Genomic DNA, 27,014 nt, shown 5'->3' with positions numbered 1-27,014 from the left:
CCACTGGCCTCCCTTTTTCTCCCCACACCCCATCTTATGCCACTAGGACCCACACAGCCAGAGGTGGCCCCAGAAGGCAGGGGACCAGACCCAGAAGCCCAACAGGCTTCCCGAGCTGAGTGGGCAGGGAATATGCCCACGGCACTTCCCTTGATACCCCCGTCCCAGAGGGTCCCCTCCCAATCCGCCCCTCCTCCCCTTTCTCTCTCTTCCCTCCCTACTATGCCCCTAGGACCTCCACAGGCAGAGGGGGCCTCGGAGGGCAGAGCACCAGGCCCAGATACCAGCAGGCTTCCCAGGGCCCAAGTGGGTGGGGGAAACACCCGGCACGCTTCCCCTGATCCTCTGATCCTGGAGGGATCCTCCCCATCCACCTCTCCTCTTCTCCCTTCACCTCCCTCCCATGCCCCTAGGATCCAGGCAGCCCGGACGGTGCCTTAGAGAGCAGAAGACCTGGTCTGGGAGCCCAGTAGGCTTCCTGGGGCCTGATTGGGAAGGGGAAATGCTAGGTGTGCTACCCATTGATCCGTGAGCCCCCGAGGGTCCCCCAGGCGAGGGAACCCCTCCTCTCTGCCAGCCACCCCTCAGGGGCCCTGGTCCTGTCTGGCCTCCACTTCTCCTCCCCCTCTCTCTCCCCCCCACATCCAAGCCAGTTTCTTGGGGGTTCCTCCCATTTCCTTGGGAATCGAGGTCCCCCACCAGCATCCAACAGGTGCCCTAGTTGTGGGGAGACGTGAACTCTGCGTCCTCCCACACTGCCATCTTGACTCCGCCCCCTTTCTCATCTGGTTTTGTTATTGCTATAGCCTCAGAATACAGAACAGAGCCTAGCATTGAATAGGCATTAATTAAACACTTATTTACTATTGAATGAAGCCTGTACTAAAGAATCTTTGCGATCAGAGGGCAGACAGCAGAAGCAAGAAGAACAACAATCCTGCAGCCTGTGGAACAAAAACCACATTCACAGAAAGACAGACAAGATGAAAAGACAGAGGGCTACCAGATGAAGGAACAAGATAAAACCCCAGAAAAACAACTAAATGAAGTGGAGATAGGCAATCTTCCAGAAAAAGAATTCAGAATAACGATAGTGAAGATGATCCAGGACCTCAGAAAAAGAATGGAGGCAAAGATCGAGAAGATGCAAGAAATGTTTAACAAAGACCTAGAAGAATTAAAAAAGAAACAGAGATGAACCATACAATAACAGAAATGAAAAATACACTAGAAGGAATCAATAGCAGAATAACTGAGGCAGAAGAATGGATAAGTGACCTGGAAGACAGAATAGTGGAATTCACTGCTGTGGAACAGAATAAAGAAAAAACAATGAACAGAAATGAAGACAGCCTAAGACACCTCTGGGACAACATTAAACACAACAACATTTGCATTATAGGGATCCCAGAAGGAGAGGAGAGAGCGAAAGGACCAGAGAAAATATTTGAAGAGATTATAGTCGAAAACTTCCCTAACATGGGAAAGAAAATAGCCACCCAAGTCTAGGAAGCGCAGAGAGTCCCATACAGGACAAACCCAAGGAGAAACACACTGAGACACATAGTAATCAAATTGGCAAAAATTAAAGACAAAGAAAAATTATTGAAAGCAGCAAGGGAAAAGCAACAAATAACATACAAGGAAACTCCCATAAGGTTAACAGCTGATTTCTCAGCAGAAACTCTACAAGCCAGAAGAGAATGGCATGATATACTTAATGTGATGAAAGGGAAGAACCTACAACCAAGATTACTCTACCCAGCAAGGATCTCATTCAGATTCGATGGAGAAATCAAAAGCTTTACAGACAAGCAAAAGCTAAGAGATTTCAGTACCACCAAACCAGCTCTACAACAAGTGCTAAAGGAACTTCTCTAAGTGGGAAGCACAAGAGAAGAAAAGGACCTAGGAAAATAAACCTAAAACAATTAAGAATATGGTCATAGGAACATACATATCAATAATTACCTTAAACATGAATGGATTAAATGCTCCAACCAAAAGACACAGGCTTGCTGAATGGATACAAAAACAAGACCATATATATGCTGTCTACAAGAGACCCACTTCAGATCTAGGGACACATATAGGCTGAAAGTGAGGGGATAGAAGAAGATATTCCATGCAAATGGAAATCAAAAGAAAGCTGGAGTAGCAATACTCATATCAGATAAAATAGACTTTAAAATAAAGAATGTTACAAGAGACAAGGGAGGACACTACCTAATGATCAAGGGATCAATCCAAGAAGAAAATATAACAATTATAAATATATATACACCCAACATAGGAGCACCTCAAACATAAGGAAACTGTTAACAGCTCTAAAAGAGGAAATCTACAGTAACATAATAATAGTGGGAGACTTTAACACCTCACTTACACCAATGAACAAATCATCCAAAATGAAAATAAATAAGGAAACAGAAGCTTTAAATGACACAACAGACCAGATAGATTTAATTGATATTTATAGGACATTCATCCAAAAACAACAGATTACACTTTCTTTTCAAGTGCGCATGGAACACTCTCCAGGAGAAATCACATCTTAGGTCACAAATCAAGCCTCAATAAATTTTAAAAAGTTGAAATCATATCAAGCACCTTTTCTGACCACAACGCTATGAGATCAGAAATGAATTACAGGGGAAAAAATGTAAAAAACACAAACACATGGAGGCTAAACAATACGTTACTAAATGACCAAGAGATCACTGAAGAAATCAAAAACAAAATCAAAAAATACCTAGACACAAATGACAATGAAAACATGATGATCCAAAACCTATGGGATGCAGCAAAAGCAGTTTTAAGAGGGAATTTTATAGCTATACAAGCCTACCTCAAGAAACAAGAAAAATCTCAAGTAAACAATCTAACGTTACACCCAAAGGAACTAGAGAAAGAAGAATGAAGAAAACCCAAAGTTAGCAGAAGAAAAGAAATCAGAAAGATCAGAGCAGAAATAAATGAAATAGAAACAAAGAAAACAATAGCAAAGATCAATAAAACTAAAAGCTGGTTCTTTGAAAAGATAAACAAAATTGATAAACCATTAGCCAGACTCAGCAAGAGAAAAACGAAGACGCAAATCAATAAAGTTAGTAATGAAAAGGGAGAAGTTACAACAGACACCGCAGAAATACAAAACATCCTAAGAGACTACTACAAGCAACTCTATGCCAATAAAATGGACAACCTAGAAGAAATGGACAAATTCTTAGAAACGTATAAACTTCCAAGACTAAACCAGGAAGAAACAGAAAATATGAACAGACCAATCACAAGTAATGAAATTGAAACTGGGATTAAAATTCTTCCAACAAACAAAAGTCCAGGACCAGATGACTTCACAGGCGAATTCTATCAAACATTTAGAGAAGAGCTAACACCCATCCTTCGCAAACTCTTCCAAAAAACTGCAGAGGAAGGAACACTCCCAAACTCATTCTATGAGGCCACCATCACCCTGATACCGAAACCAGACAAAGATACTACAAAAAAAGGAAATTACAGACAAATATCACTGATGAATATAGATGCAAAAATCCTCAACAAAATACTAGCAAACAGAATCCAACAACACATTAAAAGGATCATACACCATGACCAAGTGGGATTTATCCCAGGGATGCAAGGATTCTTCAATATACGCAAATCAATCAATGTGATATACCGTATTAACAAATCAAAGAATAAAAACCATATAACCATCTCAATAGATGCAGAAAAAGGTTTTGACAAAATTCAACACCCATTTATGATAATAACTCTCCAGAAAGTGGGCATAGAGGGAACCTACCTCAACATAATAAAGGCCATATACGACAAACCCACAGCAAACATCATTCTCAATGGTGAAAAACTGAAAGCGTTTCCTCTAAGATCAGGAAGGAGACAAGGATGTCCACTCTCACCACTATTATTCAACATATTTTTGAAAGTCCTAGCCATGGCAATCAGAGAAGAAAAAGAAATGAATACAAACTGGAAAAGAAGAAGTAAAACTGTCACTGTTTGCAGATGACATGATATTATACATAGAAATTCCTAAAAATGCCACTAGAAAACTACTAGAGCTAATCAATGAATTTGGTAAAGTTGCAGGATACAAAATTAATGCACAGAAATCTCTTGCATTTCCTATACACTAATGATGAAAAATCTGAAAGAGAAATTATGGAAACACTCCCACTTACCACTGCAACAAAAAGAATACAATACCTAGGAATAAACCTACGGAGGGAGACAAAAGACCTGTATGCAGAAATCTATAAGACACCAATGAAAGAAATTAAAGATGATACCAACAGATGGAAAGATATACCATGTTCTTGGACTGGAAGAATCAATACTCTGAAAATGACTATACTGCCCAAAGCAATCTACAGATTCAATGCAATCCCTATCAAATTACCAATGGCATTTTCTACGGAACTAAAACAAATCATCTTAAAATTTGTACGGAGACACAAAAGACCCCGAATAGCCAACGGAGTCTTGAGGGAAAAAAACGGAGCTGGAGGAATCAGACTCTCTGACTTCATGACAAAATACTAGCAAACAGAATCAAGCTACAGTAATCAAGACAATATGGCACTGGCACAAAAACAGACGCATAGATCAATGGAACAAGATAGAAAGCCCAGAGATAGACCCACGCACCTATGGTCAACTAATCTATGACAAAGGAGGCAAAGATATACAATGGAGAAAAGACAGTTTCTTCAATAAGTGGTGCTTGGAAAACTAGACAGGTACCTGTAAAAGAATGAAATTAGAACACTCCCTAACACCATACACAAAAATAAACTCAAATTGGATTCGAGACCTAAATGTAAGACCAGACAGTATAAAACTCTTAGAGGAAAACATAGGAAGAACACTCTTTGACATAAATCACAGCAAGATCTTTTTTGATCCATCTCCTAGAGTAATGGAAATAAAAACAAAAATAAACAAATCGGACCTAATAAAACTTCAAAGCTTTTGCACAGCAAAGGAAACCATAAACAAGATGAAAAGACAACCCTCAGAATGGGAGAAAATATTTGCAAACGAATCAACGGACAAAGGATTAATCTCCAAAATATATAGACAGCTCATGCAGCTCAATATTAAAGAAACAAACAACTGAATCCAAAAATGGACAGAAGACCTAAACAGACACTTCTCCAAAGAAGACATACAGTTGGCCAAGAAGCACATGAAAAGCTGCTCAACATCACTGATTATTAGAGAAATGCAAATCAAAACTACAATGGGGTATCACCTCACACCAGTTAGAATGGGCATCATCAGTAAATCTACAAACAACAAATGCTGGAGAGAGTGCGGAGAAAAGGGAACCCTCTTGCACTGTTGGTAGGAATGTAAATTGATACAGCCACTATGGAGAACAGTATGGAGGTTCCTTAAAAAACTAAAAATAGAATTACCACATGACACAGCAATCCCACTACTGGGTATATACCCTGAGAAAACCATAATTCAAAAAGACACATGCACCCCAATGTTCATTGCAGCACTATTTACAATAGCCAGGTCATGGAAGCAACCTAAATGCCCATCGACAGACGAATGGATAAAGAAGTTGTGGTACATATATACAATAGAATATTACTCAGCCATAAAGAGGAACGAAACTGAGTCATTTGTTGAGATGTGGACGGATCTAGAGACTGTCATACAGAGTGAAGTAAGTCAGAAAGAGAAAAACAAATACTGTATATTAATGCATGTATGTGGAACCTAGAAAAATGGTACAGATGAACCGGTTTGCAAGGCAGAAGTTGAGACACAGATGTAGAGAACAGACGTATGGACACCAAGGGGCACAAAACCGTGGTGGGGTGGGGATGGTGGTGTGCTGAATTGGGCAATTGGGATGGACATGTATAAACTGATGTGTATAAAACTGACGACTAATAGAACCTGCAGTATAAACAAACAAACAAAAAAAAAACAACTAATACAGAACTTTCTTTGGGTTATTTGTATGGAAATATGTTAATATAAATGTTTCAGATATTACATGAAATTTCTAAAACTCTTATATGTTCTGGTATAATGTTATAAGTAATAATACTAGTTATTACTTTAAAATGTATATCTCAGAAATAACTAAATTTCCTTGTCAATTGCATTATTATGAACTTTCATCAAATCTTTAACTGTGGTCATTTTTAAGTCTTTTGTCATTTACAGACAGTTCTGGGTGTACTCTGATGCTTTTGCAAATATGTTCCCATAAAAGGGTTTCATCTTCAAGGAATTCATGGAAAAGACTTTGACAAGTACAGGTTTCTGGTAACTGACTATAGTGCTGAACTGAATGAATAAGCATTTTCAGAACTCTAATGGAAAACTGATGAACTCATAAAAGTGCTAACAAAAGATCAAGATGAAAAAAAATTAATTACATGGGACTGAGTGAACTGATGAGGATGATTATAATTGTTGTGACTTTCTGTTTGAATAAAAAAAAAATCCGACAAGGACTCAGAGGCAAAAAATATACAAATCAATTTTCACTGCAAAGTAAAGGAGCTGTTACAGTGGAGGATTACTGGACTGAATGTCAATATTATGACATAGTATGAGTGTGTTTCGTGTTTGGTAATTGCAATCCTTGTTGCTTTTGTTGTGGTCATCCATTTATAATGCTTGGTGTCAGTCTATCTCTTGTAAAAATAAAATACAGTGTGTGTGTGTGTGTGTGTGTGTGTGTGAAAAAAAAAAGAATCTTTGCTCACAATATTCGTTTCTTCTCACCCTATATATATTCAAAGCCTATCAATTCTTCAAGGCCAACTCAAAAGTCATCTTCATGAAACCCATTTTGATATCCCCAGCTGACAGAGATCTTCATCTGAATTCCCAGATCACTTCATCTGTAATCATTACCTCTAAAAAGTGGGGGAAAGTGTGATACAGTGGAAAAAGAGTATATAGGCACAGGAGTCAACCAAATCACTGGTCATGTGACCCTGAGAAGTCATTCAACCCTTCTGAGTATCGGTATTCCCACCTATAAAAATTAAGGCTGGGTTGTTTACCCAAGAGAATTTTTTCCACACAAAGACCTATATACAAATATTGAAAGCAGCTTTATTCATAATATCTCCAAACTGGAAACAACCCAAATATCAAAAAGAAAAGAGATAATCCAATTGTGGCATAAATGTATAACAGAATAAAAAGCAATACAAAGGAATGAACTATTGATATATGCAATAAAATGGATATCACAGACATTATGTTCAGAAAAAGAACCTGAACACAAAAGAATATTGAATTTATATCATTTATATCAAGTTTTAGAACATGCAAAACTAATCCTAGGTGAAAATATCAAAAGAGGATTTCCTCAGTTGGAAGGGAAGGACTGGGGAGAAGTACAAGGCAGCTTTCTGGGAAGATGGATTGCGGTAGTGGTTCCCAATTATATATAAATGTGTCAATACTCATTTAACTGCCCACTTAACAAGTGGTTATACTTTTTGTTTGTAAATTATACCAGTAAAATTGATTAAAGAAAAGGGCACACAGCTTAAGGGGAAAAAATAAAGGCTATCCTTAATTTATAAGGTTGTTAGGAGGATTAGATGAGAAACACTTCTACTGAAATCAGTATGGCACAGTGGGAAAGACTACACACTGATATGGGACTGAATCTCAATTTAGCAAATTACTATAGCTACTAGTTACATAACCTTGGACAACTCATTAATCCCTCAGAACTTCAGTTTTCTCTTTTGTAAAGAGAATAATATCTACTTTACAGAGTTAAATGGTAGCATACTAGAGTTTCCACCAGTTAAGAAAATATCTGTTACATAACAAGTACCCCAATAGTTTTTTAAATAATACATAAAATCCAGCACATAGTAGATGCTCAATTAGTGTTATACTCTTTTCCCCATTTTCCTTGGATGAGAATTTCCTCCTCTACTATATTTTAGGATCCTGAAGGACAGGATCAGCATCTCAGTGATCTTCTCTTTCCTCTACTTAAGATTCTACCTAAAAAATGGTAGTTACTCAACAAAGATTTTGAAGGAAAGGAAGGAAGGAAGTAGGCTGGCTTGTTGCTTAAGCAGAATTACCTCTTTTTCTTTTGGTCATTCCAGAATCAATTACTGAGCTTTTCAGTAAAGACAGTTGTAGGCTAGATACCAATAACTTTTTTAAGGCAGACACAAAACTTATGTACTATATGATCTATATGCACTGGAAAACAGATTTGAAATAGACAAGAAGCAATGTGAAGTGAAGAATGGGTCTCTGAAGTCAGACCCAAATACATATCCCAAGACTGACACTTAAAAATCTATGTAACGCAGGACTTCCCTCATGGCGCAGTGGTTAAGAATCTGCCTATATTTGTTCTTTGCTATTTTCCAGATTTTCTGAAATACAACTGGAGTACAATTACAACCTTAAAAGATTATAATGATATAAATTGAAATGTATGCAGGAGAGGAGATCAAGACAGCAGGACAGGAGGATGCTGAGCTCACCTCCCCCCAAGAACGTATTTTTAAAAAAAGAAAGAAACACATCAATTCTCACAGAAAACAGACTGGAGACTGGCATAAAGACTCTTACATAACCAAGGCTGTAAAGAAAGATCCACACAGAGTCAGGAAACAAGGGAAGAGTAGTGATCAGGTTGGAACCCACAGCTGAAGGAGGGGACACAGAAGTAGGGGAATTACTTGGTTTTGGAGATCCTCTTTGGAAATAGAGGGGTTTGAACCACATATTGGGCACTCCAGGCCCGGAGTCCGACACCAGAAAGACAAATCCCCTTCACTGGTTTGAAGACAAGTGGGACTGGCAGGGGGGCTGAGAGAAACGTGAACTCCACTCATTAAGAGCATGCACATGCTTGCTTGCTCCCAAAACAAAGCAGAGGAAGCAGACTGAGACTGCCTGCGACTCTAGCTGGTTTCCACAACCACCCCAGTGCACACCCTGGCCTACCTTGCTCCGCCACACAGCTCCCGACTAGGGTGAAGGCTGCCGCTGCCAAGGAAAGTGCACAGTTGTGGGGGATGGTGCCAACTTGGACCCAGCTCTGCATCTGAATGGGGCAAGGGCAGCCATTACTGGCACTCCCAGAAGCAGCAGATTGGGAGTGGTCTGGACTGTGACTGTAAGGCCTGGACAGCCCCAGCGCATGCCCCAATCCACACTGAGTGCCCGCTCCAGCCCTTCTTGCTCCAGTGCAGCTCCGCAACTACTGAAACCCGCATGCCTAGAGCCTGTGCTCTGCGACAAGAGAAGCCACTGCAGTGAGAGTTGCACCGCAACGAAGAGTAGCCCCCACTTGCCACAACTAAAGAAAGCCCACATGCAGCAATGAAGACCCAATGCAGCCAAAAATAAATATAATTTATTTTTTTTAATTTAAGAAAATTTACATCAAGCAATATTCCAACCATAACAGTATGAAACTAGAATCAATTACAGGAAGAAAAATGAGAAAAAAAAACACAAGGGGACCAAACAACAGACTATTAAAAAAAATAGATCAATGAAAACATCAAAGAGGAAATCAAAAATTACCTTCAGATAGATGAAAATAAAAACACAACTCTCCAAAGTCTATGGGATGCAGCAAAAGCAGACCTAAGAGGGAAGTTTATAGCAATACAGACCTATGTCAGGGAACAAGAAAAATCTCAAATAAAAATCCTAACCTACCATCTATAGGAATTAGAAAAAGAAGAACAAAAAAGCCAAAAGTGAGCAGAAGGAAGGAAATAATAAAGATCAGAGAGGAAACAAATAAAACGGAGACCAAACCAAGGCCTGGTTTTCTGAAATGACAAACAAAATTTAAAGCCTTTAACCAGGCTCATCAAGAAAAAAAGAGAGCAGACCCAAATAAACAAAATAAGAAATTAAACAGGAGAAATTACAACTAATATCACAGAGATACAAAAAATCATAAGAGAATACTACAAGCAGTTATATGGTAACAAATTGGACAATACAGAAGAAATGGATAAATTTCTAGAAACATACAAACGTCCAAGATGGAATCAACAAGAAATGGATAATCTGAACAGACTGATAACTAACAGTGAAACTGAATTAATAATTTAAAAAAAACTGACAGCAAACAAAAGTTCAGGGACTCACAGCTTCATAAAGAAATTCTACAAAACATATGAAGAAGGGCTAATACCCATCCTTCTCAAACTATTCCAAAAAGTTGAAGAGGAGGAAACACTCCCAAATTCATCCTACAATGCCACCATTATGCTGATAACAAAGAGAGACACAGATACTCCAAAAAAAGAAAATTATGGGCCAATATCTCTGATGAATATAGATGCAAACATGCTCAACAAAATATTAGCAAACTGATTTCAACAATATATAAAAAGAATCATACACATGATCAAACAAGATTCATTCCAAGGATACAAGGACAGTTCGATATCTGCAAATCAATGTAATACGCAACATTAACAAAAGGAACAATAAAAATCACAATCATAGATGCAGAAAAAGTATCTGACAAAATTCAACATCCATTCATGACAAAAACTTTCATCAAAGCTGGTTTAGAAGGAACATATCTGAACATAATAAAGGCTATTTATGACAAATCCACACTTAATACCATACTCAATGATGAAAAGTTGAAAGTTTTTCCTTTAAACTCAGGAACAAGGATTCCCACTTTCACCACTTCTATTTAACAAAGTATTGTAAATCCTAGTCACAGCAATTGGACAAAAAAAAAAGAAACGAAACGCATCCAGATTGGAAGAAAAGAAGTAAAACTGTCCCTATTTGCAAATGACATGATGCTATATATAGAAAACCCTAAAGTCCCAACCAAAAAACCATTAGAACTAAGAAGTGAATTCAGCAAAGATTCAGGATACAGGCTAATATACAGAAATATGTTGTTGTTCTACACACTAATAATAAACTATCAGGGAAAGAAAAAAAACATTTAAAATCACATCAAAAAGAATAAAATATCTAGAAATAAACAATCCAGGAGATGAAAGACCTATACTCTGAAAACTATAAAATACTGATGAAGGAAACTGAAGATGATACAGAGAGATGGAAAGATAACCCATGTTTATGGATTGGAAGAATTGTTAATATGCCCATATAACCCAAAGCAATCTACATATTTAATGCAATCTCTATCAAAATACCCATGACATTTTTGCACAAAACTAGAACAAAAAATTATTTGGAATCACAAAAGAAACTAAATAGCCAAGGCAATCTTTAGAAAAAAGAACAAATCTGAACTCACACTCCCTGACTTCAGACTATACTACAAAGCTACAGAAATCAAAACAATATGCCACTGACACAAAAACAGACACATATATCAATTGAAGAGAATAGGGAGCCCAGAAATAAACCCGTGCACTTGCAGTCAATTAATCTACAACAAAGGAGGCAGAAATATATAATAGAAGAAAGCCAGTCTCTTCAATAACTGCTGCTGGGAAAACTGGACAGCTACATGTAAAAGAATGAAATTAGAACATTTTCTCACTCAAAATATAAAAATAAACTCAAAATGGATTAAAGACCTAAGTGTAAGACTGGAAACCATAAAACTCCTACAAGAAAGTGCAGGCAGAACACTCTTTGATATAAACTGTAGCAATATTTTTTTGGATCTGCCTCCTACGGCAAAGGAAACAAAAGGAAAAATAAGCAAATGGGACCTAATTTAACTTACCTGGGTAAACTATAATGTGTAGATTAATAAACATAAATAAGGGATGTGTGTGTCACAGTAGAGTATTTAAATACAATGGATTTCTGGGGAGCAATCCACTTGAATAAAGAAAACCAATAGAGTGAGCAAGCACAGGAGTGACACCAAGAGCCCACGTCAGGTTAAATGTCACCATTACATCAGGTTAAAAAGGCCATGTTCTCATTTCTCCCAAAAAGATAAATAAATGGCTAATAAGAACATGAAAAGATGCTAAACATCATTAGTCATTAGTGAAATACAAATCACAACCTCACAACTACAATGAGATACCTCTTCACAACTACCAGAATGACTATAATCCAAAAGACAGACAAAACCAGTGTTATAGAGGATGTGAAAAAACTGGAACCACCATACACTGCGGATTGTGAATGCAATATAGTGCAGCTGGTTTTGTAAACATTCTGGCAGTTCCTAAAAGGTTAAATACAGAGTTACAGTATAACCCAGCAATTCCACTCCTAGAAACATACCCAAGAGAAATGAAAATATAGCCCCACCAAAAAAAGCTTATACACAGATATTCATAGCAGCATTGTCCATAGAATTCAAAAAGTGCAACAACCCAAATGACTATCAACTGATGAATGAATAAATAAAATGTGGTACATCCATAAAAGAAATGAAGTTCCTGGAAAAGTCAAAATTACCAAGACAAGAAAAACATCAATGGTTGCCAGGGATTCAAGGGGAAGGAGGAATGAATAGGTAGAGCACAGAGAATTTTTATGTCAGTGAAAGTACTCTGTATGATACTATAATGGTGGATACATGCCATTATACATTTGTCCTAACCCATAAAATGTAAAACACCAAGACTAAACAGTAATGTAAACTATGGACTTTGGGTGACAATAATTTGTCAATGTAGGTTCATCAACTGTAACCAGTGTACCACTCTGGCAGGGGATGTTGATAATGGGGAGGCTATGCATGAGTGGAGACAGGGAGTACATGGGAAGTCTCTATATGTGCCTCATAATTTTGCTGCAATTCTAAAACCGCTCTAAGAAAAAAGTTTTATTTTAAAAAAAAAAAAAGGTTCGGGAGCGTTCACATGGTGCCGCAGGAAGATCCTGAACTCACCTCCTCCTACAGACACAATGAATCTAAAACTACGTATGGAATAATTTCCTTGGAAAGGGACATGAAAACTGGGTAAACAGAACCTCCACAACAAAAGGTAAAAGCACAACATCAAGACAGATAGGAGAGGCAGAGGATCAGAGAGGCAGAGAAAGTTTCACCAAGGAAAACCCACCCACCAGCTGTGTCAATTCACAATCGGGAGGGACCACAAAGGTATGGATCTTTGCCTGAAAAGTGAGGGATGTGAGCTCCACATCAAGCACTCCAACCCGTAGACGCTGCACAGGAGAGATGAGCCCCCCACACTGTCTTCAAATATCAACAGAAAATATGCCCAGGAAACCTATAGAACTTCAGAGTATGGACAACCCACTCTTGAAGGGCTCATAGGTAGACTTAACCCAAGAATCAGCATAAAAACACCTGATTAAAAAGCGTGGACCCTAAGTAATGAGGACCCACTTACTATCTTGAAGCATCTGCCAGAGAAGTAGAATCCAATTAGAACATTCCCCAGGGACTGAGACACTGATAGGAGACTTTTTTTTAAGATTTATTTTTTGAGGTAACCTGGTTCATAACATTATATAATTTTGTGTATACAACATTATATTTCTACTTTTGTATACCCTACAGTGTGCTCACCACCAAAAATTTAGATTCCATGTGTCAACACACAGTTAATCTCCTTTATGCATTTCACCCTACTCCTTTCTGTCCCCTCCTCTCTGGTAACCACTATTCTGTTCTCTTTATCCACGTTTCTTTTGATTTGGTTTGTTCACTTATTTTTTGTTTGTTTTTATATTCCACATAAGTGAAATTTTACAGTATTTGTCTTTCTCCATGTGGTTTATTTCACTTAGCATAATACACTCAAGTTCCATCCATGTGGTTGTAAATGGCAAGATTTCATCTTTTTGTGGCTGAGTAGTATTCCATTGTGTGTGTGTGTATACAAATACATATCCATATCCATATATATATGTATCACATCTTCTGTATCCATTCATCTGTTGATGGGCACTTAGGTTGTTTCCATATCTTAGTGATTATAAATAATGTTGCGGGGACTTCCCTGGTGGCACAGTGGTTAAGAACCCACCTGCCAATGCAGGGGGCATGGGTTCGAGCCCTGGTCCAGGAAGATCCCACATGCCGTGGATCAACTAAGCCCGTGCACCACAACTACTGAGCCTGCACTCTAGAGCCCACAAGCCACAACTACTGAGCCCGTGCGCTACAACTACTGAAGCCCACACACCTAGAGCCTGTGCTCCACTATAGGAGAAGCTACCGCAATGAGAAGCCCGTGCACTGCAACGAAAGAGGAGCCCCCGCTCACCGCAACTACAGAAAGCCTGCGTGCAGCAACAAAGACCCAATGCAGCCAATAATTAATAAATAAATAAAAATTTTAAAAATTATTTTAAAACAAATAATTCTGTGATGAACATAGGGATACAGCTATCGTTTCAGATTAGTGTTTTCATATTCTTTAGATAAATACCAGGAAGTGGGATAGCTAGATCATATGGTAGATCTATTCCTAATTTTTTGAAGAATCTCCGTAATGTCTTCCACAGTGGCTGCACCAATTTACAGTCCCACCAACAGTGCATAAGGGTTCCCTTTTTTCCACATCCTCACCAACATTTGTTATTTCTTGGCTTTCTGAATAGTTATTCTAACAGGCATGAGGGGTATCTTGTTATAGTTTAGATTTGCATCTCCCTATTAATGATGTTGAACATCTCTTCATGTGCCTATTGCCATCTGTATGTCTTCATTGGAAAAATGTCTATTCAGATCCTCTGCCCATTTTTTAATTGGGTTGTTGCTTTTTGTTATTAAGTTGTATGAATTCTTTATATATTTTGGATACTAACCCCTTATCAGATACATCATTTGCAAGTATCTTCTCCCCCTTAGTAGGTTGTCTTTGTTTTGCTGACTGTTTCCTTTGCTGCACATAATCTTTTCAGTTTGATGTAGTCCCATTTGTTTATTTTTGCTTTTGTTTCCCTTGCCTGAAAAGACAAATCTAGAAAGATATTGCTAAGACCAATGTCAAAGAGCATACTGCCTGTGTTTTCTTCTGGAGTTTTACGGTTTCAGGTCTTACATTCAAATCATTAATTCATTTTGAGTTAATTTTTGTGTATGGTGTGAGCTAGTGATTTTTGTGTATGGTGTGAGCTAGAGTTTCATTTTTTTGCACATGGCTGTCAAGTTTTCCTAGCACCATTTGTTGAAGAAGTCAGCCTTTCTTCATTGTATGTTCTATGCTCCTTTGTCATAAATCAATTCTCCATATATGAGTGGGTTTATTTCTGGCCTCGCAAATCTCTTCCACTGACCGGTTTATCTATTTTTCTGCCAATACCATGCTGTTTTGCTTACTATAGCTTGGTAATATAGTTTGAAATTAGGGAGTGTGATACCTCCAGCTTTGTTCTTTTTTCTCAGGATTGCCTTGGCTATTCAGTATCTTGTGGTTCCATGTAAATTTTAATATTATGTAAATTTTATAATTTTTGGCTCTATTTCTCTGAAAATTGTCCTTGGAATATTGATAGGTATTACACTGAATCTGCAGATTGCATTAGGTAATATGGACATTTTAACAATATTACTTCTTCCAATCCATAAGCATGTAATATCTATTTATTTATGTCTTCTTCAATTTCTTTCAATGTCTTCCACTTTTGAGTGTAAAGGTCTTTCAAATCCATAGTTAAGTTTATTCCTACATATTTTATTCTTTTTGTTGTAATTTAAATAGGATTCTTTTCCTAATTTCTCTTCCTGCTAGCTCATTGCTAGCAGATAGAAACACAACAAATTTTTGTATTTTGATTTTGTACCCTGCAACTTTACTGTATTTATTCTTTCTTTCTTCTTTGGCCACGCAGCATGCAAAATCTTAGTTCCCCAACCAGGGATCAAACCTGTGACCCCCACAGTGGAAACATGAAGCGCCAACAACTGGACCACCAGAGAATTCCCCTGTATTTATTATTTCTAATAGCTTTTTGGTGGAGTCTTTAAGAGTTTTCTATTTATAAAATCATGTCATCTGCAAATAGTGGTGAATTTACTTCTTTCCAATTTGGATGACTTCTACTTCTCTTTCTTGCCTAAGTGCTCTGGCTAGGACTTCCAATACTATGCTGAATAAGAGTGGCAAGAGTTGGCATCCTTGTCTTGCTCCAATTTTAGAGAGATAGTTTTAAATTTTTCACCATTAAGTATGATGTTATCTGAAGGTTTGTTTTATATATGGCCTTTATTATGTTGAGGTATGTCCCTCCTATGTTGAGAGTTTTTATTATAAATTAGCATTAAATCTTGTCAAATGTTTTTTCTGCATCTATTGAGATAATCATATGATTTGGGGCCTTCATTTTGCTAATGTGGTATATCACATTTACTGATTTGTAAATGTTGAATAAATCCCACTTGATTATGGTAAATGATCCTTTCAATGTACTGTTGAATTCAGTCTGAATACTTTTTGCTGACTCAACAATACTTTGTTGCAGATTTTTGCTTGTATTGAAATGTTCATCAAAGATATTGGCCTGTAATTTACTTTGTTTGGTATCAAGTGATATTGGCCTCACAAAGTGAGTTAGGAAGTGTCAGTGGGAGCCATTTTTGTGATGTCAGGCTACCTTGCTAATGCCAGCGCTGGCGGGCATGCATTTGAATTTCTCCACGTAACCTGTTAGTGCCAGTGGCCATGCCCCACTTAGAGCTCTGCCTACCCCTGTGCCTAAGCCAGGCCTCATAGCCAGCTGAGTGACAGCCCTGCCCATCAGTGCCCCACAGTCACTGTGGCCCTGCCACAATAGGAAGCCCATGCAGTCCACCTAGGAACACCTGGCTCTGGTGGCCAGGCAGAATTACACTTCTGAGCCCCACAGGACATCTAAATAAGACCACTCCTTCAGGATTGGGAAACAGCTGATACAGCTAATACACAGAAGCAAACACAGAGACTTAGGCAAAATGAGGAAATAGAGAAATATGTTCCAACTGAAAAACCAAGGGAAAATACCTCAAGAAAAGAACTAAATCATAGAGAGATAAACAATCTACTTGATAAAGAGTTAAAAGTAATGTCATAAAAATGCTCACCAGGGACTTCCTTGGTGGCGCAGTGGTTAAGAATCCACTTGCCAATGCAGGTGGCACAGGTTCAAGCCCTGGTCAAGGAAGATCCCACATGCCATGGAGCAACTAAGCCCATGCGCCACAACTACTGAGCCATGTGCCACAACTAATGAAGCCCATGCACCTAGAGCCTGTGCTCTGCAACAAGAGGAGCCACCACAACAAAGAGTAGCCCCTGCTCACTGCACTAGAGACAGCCCGTGTGCAGCAACAAAGACCCAATGCAGCAAAAAATAGTAATAATAATAAAATGCTCACCGAACTTGGAAGAATGGAAAAACACAGTGAGACCTTCAACAAAAAGATAGAAGACATAAGAATGTACCAAACAGAAATTATAACTGAACTGAAAAATACACTACAGGGGTTCAACAGCAGACTTGATGAGGTAGAACCAATCAGCAAGCTGGAAGACTAAAGAATGGAATTCACCCAGACACAGCAGCAAAATGAAGAAAGAATTTTAAAAAGTGAAGATATGATAAGGGACCTTTCGGACAACATTAAGCAGCATAACATTCACATTATAGGGGTCCCAGAAGAAGAAGAGACAGAGAAAGGGCCAAAATAAATTATTTAAATAGTGGCTCAGAAATTCCCTAATCTAGGGAAGGAAACAGACATCCAGGTCCAGGAAGCCCCAAGAGTTCCAAATAAGGTGAATCAAAAGAGATACATAGCAAGACACATTATGATTAAAATGCTGAAAGTTAAAGGTAAAGAGAAAATCCTAAAAGCAGCAAGAGAATAACAACTTGTTACATAGAAGGGAAACCCCAAAAGGCTATCAGCAGATTTTTCAGCAGAAACTTCACAGGCCAGAAGGGAATGGCATAACATATTCAAAGTAAAGAGAAAAAACTTCCAACCAAGAATGCTCTACCCAGCAAGGTTGTCATTCAGAATTCAGTAAGACATCAAGAGATTCCCAGAGAAGCAAAAGCTAAAAGAACTCATCATCACTATACTGGCCCTAAGAGAAATATTAAAGGGACTTCTTTAAGCTGAAAAGAAATGACACTAATTAATAAGAAAATTTATGGAAGGAAACATCACACTGGAAAAGGTAAATAAGTAACAAAGGTAGTGGATCAATCACTCAGAAAGCAAGCATGAAAATTAAAAGACAAAAAGTAATAAAATCAACTATAACTGCAATTAGTTAAGAGATACACAAAATAAGATGTAAAATGTGTCATCAAAGTATAAAATGTTGGGGGTAGTAAAAAGATAAACCTTTGGAATTTGTTCAAATTTAAGTTGCTACCAACCCAATACATAGTACTAATTATACAGTAAGTAGGATATTTTCAGAGTAACAGCAACGAAAAAACTTATAGTAAATACACAAAAGAAAATGAGAAAGGAATCTAAACATAACTCTAAGGAAAACCACCAACACACAAGGGAAGAGAGAAAGAAAATAAGCAACAGGGAGGCACTACAATAACAGCCAGTAAACAGTTAACAAAATGGCAATAAGTACCCATCAATAATTACTTTAAATATAAATGGACTAAATTCACAAATCCAAAGACACAGAGTGGCTGAAGGGATTTAAAAAAAAAAAATCTATATGCTGTCTACAAGAGACTCACTTCAGAAGAAAGAACACACACAGACTGAAAGTAAAAGGATGGAAAAAGATATTCCATGGAAATAGAAATGAAAAGAAAGCTGGAATAGCTATACTCATAACAGACAAACTTTAAAACAAAGATGGTATTAAAAGACAAAGACATTATATAAGGATAAAGGGGTCAATCCAGCAAGACTGTATAACATTTCTAAATGTACATGCACCTAACAGGGGAGAACCAAAATATATAAGGCAAATATTAACAGAATTAAAGGGAGAAATGGAAAGCAATACAATAATAGTAGGGGAATTTAACACCCCACTTACAACAATAGATAGATCATCCAGACAGAAAATCAATAAGGAAACATCAGGTTTAAACAACAAATTACACTAAGTAGATTTAATAGATAAATAGAGTACATGCCATCAAAAGCAACTGATTACACATTCTTCTCAAGTGCACATGGAACATTCTCCAAGACAGATCACATGTTAGGTCACAAAACAAGTCTCAATAAAGTCAGGAAGACTGAAATCATGTCAAGTATCTTCTGCAACCAAATAGTATGAAACTAGAAATCAATTGCAAGGAAAAAAAAATGGGAAAAATCACAGAAACATGGACAGTAAAACATGTTACTTAACAACCAATGGGTCACTGAAGAAATCAAAGGAGAATTTAATACCCAGAGACAAATGAAAACAGAAATGTGATATACCTAATTCAGTGGGATGAAGCAAAAGCAGTTCTAAGAGGGAAGTTCATAGCAATACAGGCCTACCTTAAGGAACAAGAAAAATCCCAAATAAACAATCTAACCTAACACCTAAAGGAACTACAAAAAGAAGAACAAATGAAGCCCCAAATTAGTAGAAGGAAATAATAAAGATAGGAAGGAAACAAATAAAATAGAAATTAAAACAAAAAAAAAACCAGAAAAGATCAATGAAACTAAGTACTGGTTCTTTGAAAAGATAAACAAATTCAACAAACTTTTAGCTGGACTAACCAAGAAAAAAAGGAGGAGGACTCAAATTAAATCATAAATGAAAGAGGAGATGTTAAAATTGATACCTCAGAAATACAAAGGATCAAAAGAGACTATTATAAATAATTATACACCAACAAATTTGACAACCTAGAAGAAATGGATAAATTCCCAGAAATATATAATCTTTCAAGACAATCATGAAAAAATACAAAATCTGAATAGACAGATTTCTATTAAGGAGTCTGACACAGAAATAAAAAACCTTCCAATAAACAAAAGTCCATGACCAAATGGCACCACTGGTGAATTCTACAAAACAGTCAAAGAAAATTTAACACCTATCCTTTTCAAACTCTTTCAAAAAACTGAGGAGGAGGAAAACCTTCTAAACACATTTTACGAAGCCAGCATTACCTTGATACTAAAACCAGACAAGGACGTGACCAAAAAAACAAAAAAAAAATTACAGGTCAATATCTTTGATAAACACAGATTAAAAAATCCTCAACAAAACATTAGCAAACGGCGTCCAACAATACAGTAAAAGGATCATACACCAAGTACACCACAATCAAGTGGGATTTATTCCATGGTTGCAAGGATGGTTCAAAATTCACAAATCAATAAATGTGATACATCACAATAACAAAAGGAAGGATAAATATCACATGATCATTTTGATAGATGCAGAAAAGCATTTGACAAAAGTCAACATCCCCTTATAATAAACTCTCTACAAAGTGGGTACAGAGCAAACATACCTCAACATAATAAAGGCTACATACAACAAACCCACAGCTAACATACTGAACAGTGAAAAGTTGAGAACTTTTCATCTAAGAACAGGAACAAGACAAGAATGCCCACCTTCACCACTCTTATTCAACACGGTATTGGAAATTCTAGCCACAGCAATTAGGCAAGAAAAAGAAATAAAAGGCATCCAAAATGGAAAGGAAGAAGTAAAACTGTCACTATTTGTAGATGGCATGATACTATACATAGAAAACCCTGAAGACTCCACCAAAAACTGTTAAGACCAATAAATGAATTCAGTAAAGTTGCAGGATACAAAATCAATACACAGAAATCTGTGGTATTTCTACACAATAATAAACTATCAGAAAGAGAAATTAAGAAAACATTCCCATTTATAACTGCATCAAAAAGAATAAAATACCTAGGAATAAATTTAACCAAGGAGATGAAAGACCTGTAAACTGAAAACTATATAAGACACTGGTGAAAGAAAATGAAAAAGACACAAATAAATGGAAAGATGCTCTATGCTCATGGATTGGAAGAATTAATATTGTTAAAATGTCCATATGACCCAATGTGATCTACAGATTCAATGCAATCCCTATCAAAATTCAAATGGCAAAATTTACAGAACTAAAACAAACACTTCCAAAATTTGTATGGAACCACAAACAATCCTGAATAGCCAAAAAAATCCTGAGAAAGAAGAAGGCTAGAGGTATCATGCTCCCTGATTTCAAACTATACTACAAAGCTACAGCAATCAAAACAGTGTGGTACTGCCACAGAAACAGAGACATAGATCAGTGGAACAGAATTCACAGTCCAGAAATAAACCCACTCATATATGGATAATTAATTTACACCAAGCAAAGGATTGTCTCTTCAATAAATGGTGGTTGGCAAACTGGACAGTCACACACAAGAAAATGAAACTAGACCACCATCTTACACCATACACAAAAACTAACTCAAAACAGATTAAAGGCTTGAATGTAAGATCTGAAACCATAAAACTCTTAGAAGAAAACATAGGCAGTAACCTCACTGATCAGTCTTTAGATGTTTTTGTGGATCTGACTCCAAAGGCAAGGAAAACAAAAGCAAAAATAAACAAATGGGACTACATCAAACTGAAAAGTTTATGCACAGCAAAGGAAACCATCAATAAAACAAAAAGGCAACCTACCAAATGGGAGAAGATATTTGCAAATGATATATCTGATAAGGGGTTAATATGCAAAACATATAAAGAACTCACACAACTCAACAACAACAGAAAAAACTCAATTTAAAAATGGGCAAAGGATATGAATAGACAGTTTTCCAGAAAAGAAATACAGATAGCCAACAGGCACATGAAAAAAAATGTCCAACATCACTAATTATCAGGGAAATGCAAATCAAAACCACAATGAGATATCCCCTCATGCCTGTTGGAATGGCCATTATCAAAAAAAGCAAGAAATAACAAATGTTGGAGAGGATGCTGAGAAAAGAGAACTCTTATACACTATTGGTGGGACTGTAAATCGGTGCAGCCACTACGGAAAACACTATGGCGATTCTTCAAAAAATTAAGAATAAAACTATCATTTGACCCAGCTATTCCACCTCCAGGTATTTATTGGGAGAACAAGAAAACACTATTTTAAAAAGATACATGCACCTCTACGTTCACTGCAGCATTATTCACAATAGCCAAGGTAAGGAAACCACCTAAGTCTCCATCGATGGATGAGTGGATAAAGAAGATGTGATATATATATACAATGGAATATTATTCAGTAACAGAAAAGAATGAAATCCTACCATTCTCAACAACATGGATGGACCATGAAGGTATTATGATAGGTGAAATATGTTAGAAGGAGAAAGAGAAAAAACTATGATTTCATTCATATGTGGAATGAAAAAAAACCCAAACAAACAAACAAAATAAAACAATGACGAACTCACAGATACAGAGAACAAATTAGTAGTTACCAGAGGGGTAGGGGATTGGTGGGGGGTGGGGGGGAAGTGGACGAAGGAGGGGGCAACTACATGGTGATAGATGGTAACTATAATTGTGGTGGTGGTCACTTCGTAGTGTATACAGACGGTAACTTATAATGCTGTACACCTGAAACTTATATTTTAAAAAAAGGAATAAGGTGCTGATACATGCTACAACATAGATGAACCTTGTAAATGTTACGTTATATGGAAAAAGTCAGACACAAAAATCCGCATACTGCATGATCCTATTTGCCAAAATAAGCAAATTCATAGAGAAAGAAAGTAGATTAGTAGTTACCTGGGGCAGAGGTAGGGAATAGGATGGAAAAGTGGGGAGGGAAGTCAGGAATAGGGAATGAATGCTAATAGTTATGGGGCTTCATAGTGGGATACTGAAATGTTCTAAAATTGATTGTGGTGATGGTTGCACAATTCCATGAATACACTAAAAACCACTGAAGTGTACACTTTAATGATTGAATTTAATGGTATGTTAAATATCTCAATAAAGCTGTTTTCTAAAAATAGAACTTACAATTTCCAAAATTTCAATCAGTTACTAGTTTCATGAATTTGCCATAACTACCACCCATACTATTATCTACAAAACATTTTTCTATAAAAAGAACTACATTTCTACTTAAATTTTAAAAGAAAATTTATAACACTAACCTAAATGAAAAATCAGCTAATATAAAAAAATGGATATGGCAATATATTGGCAGTGCTACTCAAATTAAATTTGAGAACCCAGGCTATGGCAAAACAATGGCCACGTAGAAAATAGAGCACAAAAAACAAAATAAGTCAGTAAACAGGGAATGAACACTAGGACTAACTGGCCCCAACGTTTCTGAACAAGCTGCTGCCTGTGATGAACTGAGGTCTCACTTGTCCTACCCTGCCCTGCAGTCCCAGAATGTAGAGACACCTGAGAGTCCTAGAGATAAAAATGTGAAGACTGGCTCAAGTGCCAGGAAAGGCTTCTCTCTTCTCTGAGTTCGGTCACCAGGCTCTGTAAAGGCAAGAATCAAATGGCAGGCCCAAAATAGTGAGAAGCCTGCTAGTAGCACTATTCTAAAAATTATAGGCCCAATTAACTGAAGTAAGGACAGTACATCTATGAATTGTCTCATGTTTGTCAATAAATTCTAGAAAAATCGGGATTTCAATCAGTTCCTCTCCAATGTTCATAAAATCTATCACCCATGTTTTTGCTTTTTCTGAAATATAAGAAAATCTTACTATTTACCTTTCTGAGACTGGTACTTAAACAATGCTGATGTCTGCATACTCCAAAACTATCAGTAATTTTTCACATGTTTCCTAATGGAAAGTAAGTGTATTACAGTAAAATAAGTAGTATTTTGAAGAGCAACACAGACATTTTATAAGTCCAAGTTGTTTAATGAGGTTTTCAATTCTGATCACACCTATATTTACTACCATGAAAACATCAAGTAGGGCTTCCCTGGTGGTGTAGTGGTTGAGAGTCCGCCTGCAGATGCAGGGGACACGGGTTCGTGCCCCGGTCCGGGAAGATTCCACATGCTGCGGAGCAACTAAGCCCGTGCACCACAACTACTGAGCCTGCACTCTAGAGCCCATGAGCCACAACTACTGAGCCCACGCGCCACAACTACTGAAGCCCGGGCACCTAGAGCCCGTGCTCCGCAACAAGAGAAGCCAACGCAATGAGAGGCACCGCAACGATGAGTAGCCTCCGCTCACTGCAACTAGAGAAAGCCCATGTACAGCAACGAAGACCCAATGAAGCCACAAATAAATAAATAAACATATATATTTTTTTAAGTTATCATTAAAAAGTAGTAATTATTTTAGCAAAGCTTCATGAAATCTTTAGTGTTTCATGTCACAGAGGGGAAAGTCTGCCTATAAATCATTTCATTCTAATATTTTTTTAAGGTTGTCTCCACCAATGGACTGTAGATCTTTTGCTTATATTCCTTAAGACTTACTGCCAAAGCCAAACACGTTTGTGAAAAAGGTTACCATCCCAGCATAAAACTGGAAACAGATTTCTATTAGTGACTTATTTTGTTATACATGCCATCTGCCGTTTTCACTTCTACAATTTCAAAAATGCCAATTTCACAATGGATATTAGATTGCACCATTAAAGAAAATTCTATTTAACTTCCCACTAAATACCACCATCACTTTCTAAGTGTTTAAAGAATGTTCCCATGTTATTCCCAAAGAATTTTTGCTTCTCCTTTAAATTAGGTTGGGTTGTAGTTGGGTATGAAGGTGAAAGAAAAGACAGAATCTCAAGCCCCTTAATCTTATCCTTAAAACATTAAAGTGGTTAAATGAAGGAATTAATAAAGTCAATATCAAATCAACATTTTAGTGATTCTTAAATATCTATGAAGCTGTAAGGACAAATATTTTTGAAGTCTATGTTTAAAACACTAGATTCTTTGGAGACCAATCAACAAATTATTCATAACTGCATTCATATAGCAACACTGATTATGCTTCCATGCATAATCCACCAGGTAGACTGACCTAAACCACCAGGGTTTAGAGAATTTTAGAGAATTTTAGAGAATAAAGAATGGCAGCTCAGGGGAGTGGAGAGAAAGAAGGAAAGGAGCATGCATTTGCTGAGTGCTTACTACGGGCCAGGAGCAGTTCTAAATGCTTTACAGACACCTCATTTACTTGCTATCAACAAATTTATGAGGTGGATAATAACATCCATATTTTATACATGAGGAAACCAAGACTCAGAAAAATTAATCTGTCCAAGAACAAGTAGGAGAGCTGGGATTCAAACTCAGATCAGTTTGCCTTCAAGGCCATCATACCACACTTCCTCCCACAAAGACACCTTTCCAAATCATATTAAAAATTCTTTGATTAATTAAAATATTAATTCCTTAGTGGATATTATTCAGATCATTTCAATATGCAGTATAAATCAATCTGCACCACTACATTTTGAGGAAAAGTCATAGTTACCTGGAGGAAAAAAAAATACAAGGGCCAGAGCATCAATATAAACCAGACAGGGACACTGGTCAGAATACCAACCTCAGGTCTGAAAACTTAATTCCAGATGAACCATTCACCAATGGGTGATCTGGAGCAAGTAATGACCTCAGTTTCCCCACTAGTAAAATGGACATAATGCTTAACCCATCCTTCCACCTCGGATTGTTTATGAGAATGAAATTAATGTTGGTGAAATCAATATGTAAACTATAACAAACTATAATACACATAAGGAACTACTATCTACTCAGTAAGATGACTATACTGAACAGCTATTTTCATGTTAGAATAACTTAGCACAAACAGAATGAGGAATACAGTACACAAACGACAGGAAGCTGCTCTCAGGCGGGCAGGCCCCACCTCAGCGAGAGCCACTTGACAGCAGCAGGTGCTGCTTGGAGGACCAGTTTTCTGCCTGCTTTCAAACAATCCCGTCCCTCACTCCGTCCCTCACTGGTAGGGGAGGGTAGGCGGGAATAAAGTGCTGGGAAGAGAGCACTAGAACAGGCAGAAGGCTGGGTTCTACTACACCCAGGTGCCAGGCCCTGGTTAAACTCTTTACCCCTCCAGGCCTCAGTTTACGCATTTGTAAGATGGAGAGACCTTTCCCGCCCTACTTCCCGGGGAGAGCTAATACCCGAGTCACTGTGCGGGGAAAGCGTGGTATAAACCCCGCTGAGAATGAGATGATGACGATCACCTGTCAAATGAAAGGCTGGGAGGGCGGCTCCTCCGCTAGCCCTTCGCAGTTTAGATATTCCAGAAACCTCGGACCGGGCCGCCCCTCTAAGGAGTAACGCAGCCCCCCTGTCCACCTCTCGGCCCGCGGGGTGCGCGCAGTCCCCTGTCGCTCACACCCCGAGCTGAGTCCACAGGGCAGGCCCAAAGCCTGCCCACCCCCGCCCCCAGGCCTCCTCAGAGGACCCCAGGGCCCTCCCGAGTAGCCGCGGCTCCCCTCCCCCAGCAGTGTTCCCTGCCCTTCTCCGCTCCCACTCCCAGGTGAGGGGAGGGGGTGAAAGGGCGTACCCCGCCGCCATTTTGTCCCCTTGGCCCCCGCTAAGCATTCCGCCGGCCCGCACCCCAGCCCAGGCCCGCGCAGCTCTGTGCAACGCGCGCCCCTCGCGGACACTCACCCCTGACCGCCCTGCGCAGTTCGGGGCGGCTCCGAGCGTCCCGCCGGGAAAGGGGCGGGGCGGGGGCGGGGCGGCTGCAGAGGGGCGGGGCGGCTGGCCGCTGCACCACGTGACTTCCAGCTGCAGCTGCGCCTTTCCCCGCTCCACTCTTCAGCAGTCCGCGCGCAAGCGCAACCCGGTTCCCGCCTATGGGCCGCCGAAGCGGGAGACAGGGCGTGGGCGCGCTTCGTGGCCCGGTCACGGCTGCTTGTAGGTGGCTGGCTGTTTCACCCCCTAGGCTGTGCGATTGCACGCGCTTTTGGCCACACGGTTCTGTCTGTCTTTCGGAATCAGCCCCTTCCCCCGCCTCCCTTATCACCACAGTCTGTCCCATAGATAAAGGACCTAGAAGTACGCCTCAAAAATCTGTGACTGAAAGCGCTTCAGAAAAGCAGCAGCCCTAAGCTGAACACAGTTTATTCTCTGCCGCA

The 27,014-nt window shown here is 38.4% G+C and overlaps 1 protein-coding gene across 2 annotated transcripts in view; it reads right to left on the bottom strand.

Annotated features, from left to right (window-relative positions):
• SCAPER (S-phase cyclin A associated protein in the ER) overlaps nt 1–26,592 on the bottom strand; it is a 493,568-nt gene extending 466,976 nt beyond the window's left edge. For both annotated transcript variants that reach the window (XM_060170191.1, XM_060170192.1), the window contains exon 1: nt 26,545–26,592. The gene's annotated coding sequence lies outside the window, so the exon portion shown is untranslated. The remainder of the gene's footprint in view (nt 1–26,544) is intronic.
• Between the last annotated feature and the right edge of the window lie 422 nt (nt 26,593–27,014).

Source organism: Lagenorhynchus albirostris, chromosome 1, assembly GCF_949774975.1.
Source record: "Lagenorhynchus albirostris chromosome 1, mLagAlb1.1, whole genome shotgun sequence".
In the NCBI taxonomy this organism is placed as follows: Eukaryota; Metazoa; Chordata; class Mammalia; order Artiodactyla; family Delphinidae; genus Lagenorhynchus; species Lagenorhynchus albirostris.
The sequence above is the reverse complement of the archived record's forward strand: the minus strand, read 5'-3'. Positions and strand labels throughout refer to the sequence as shown.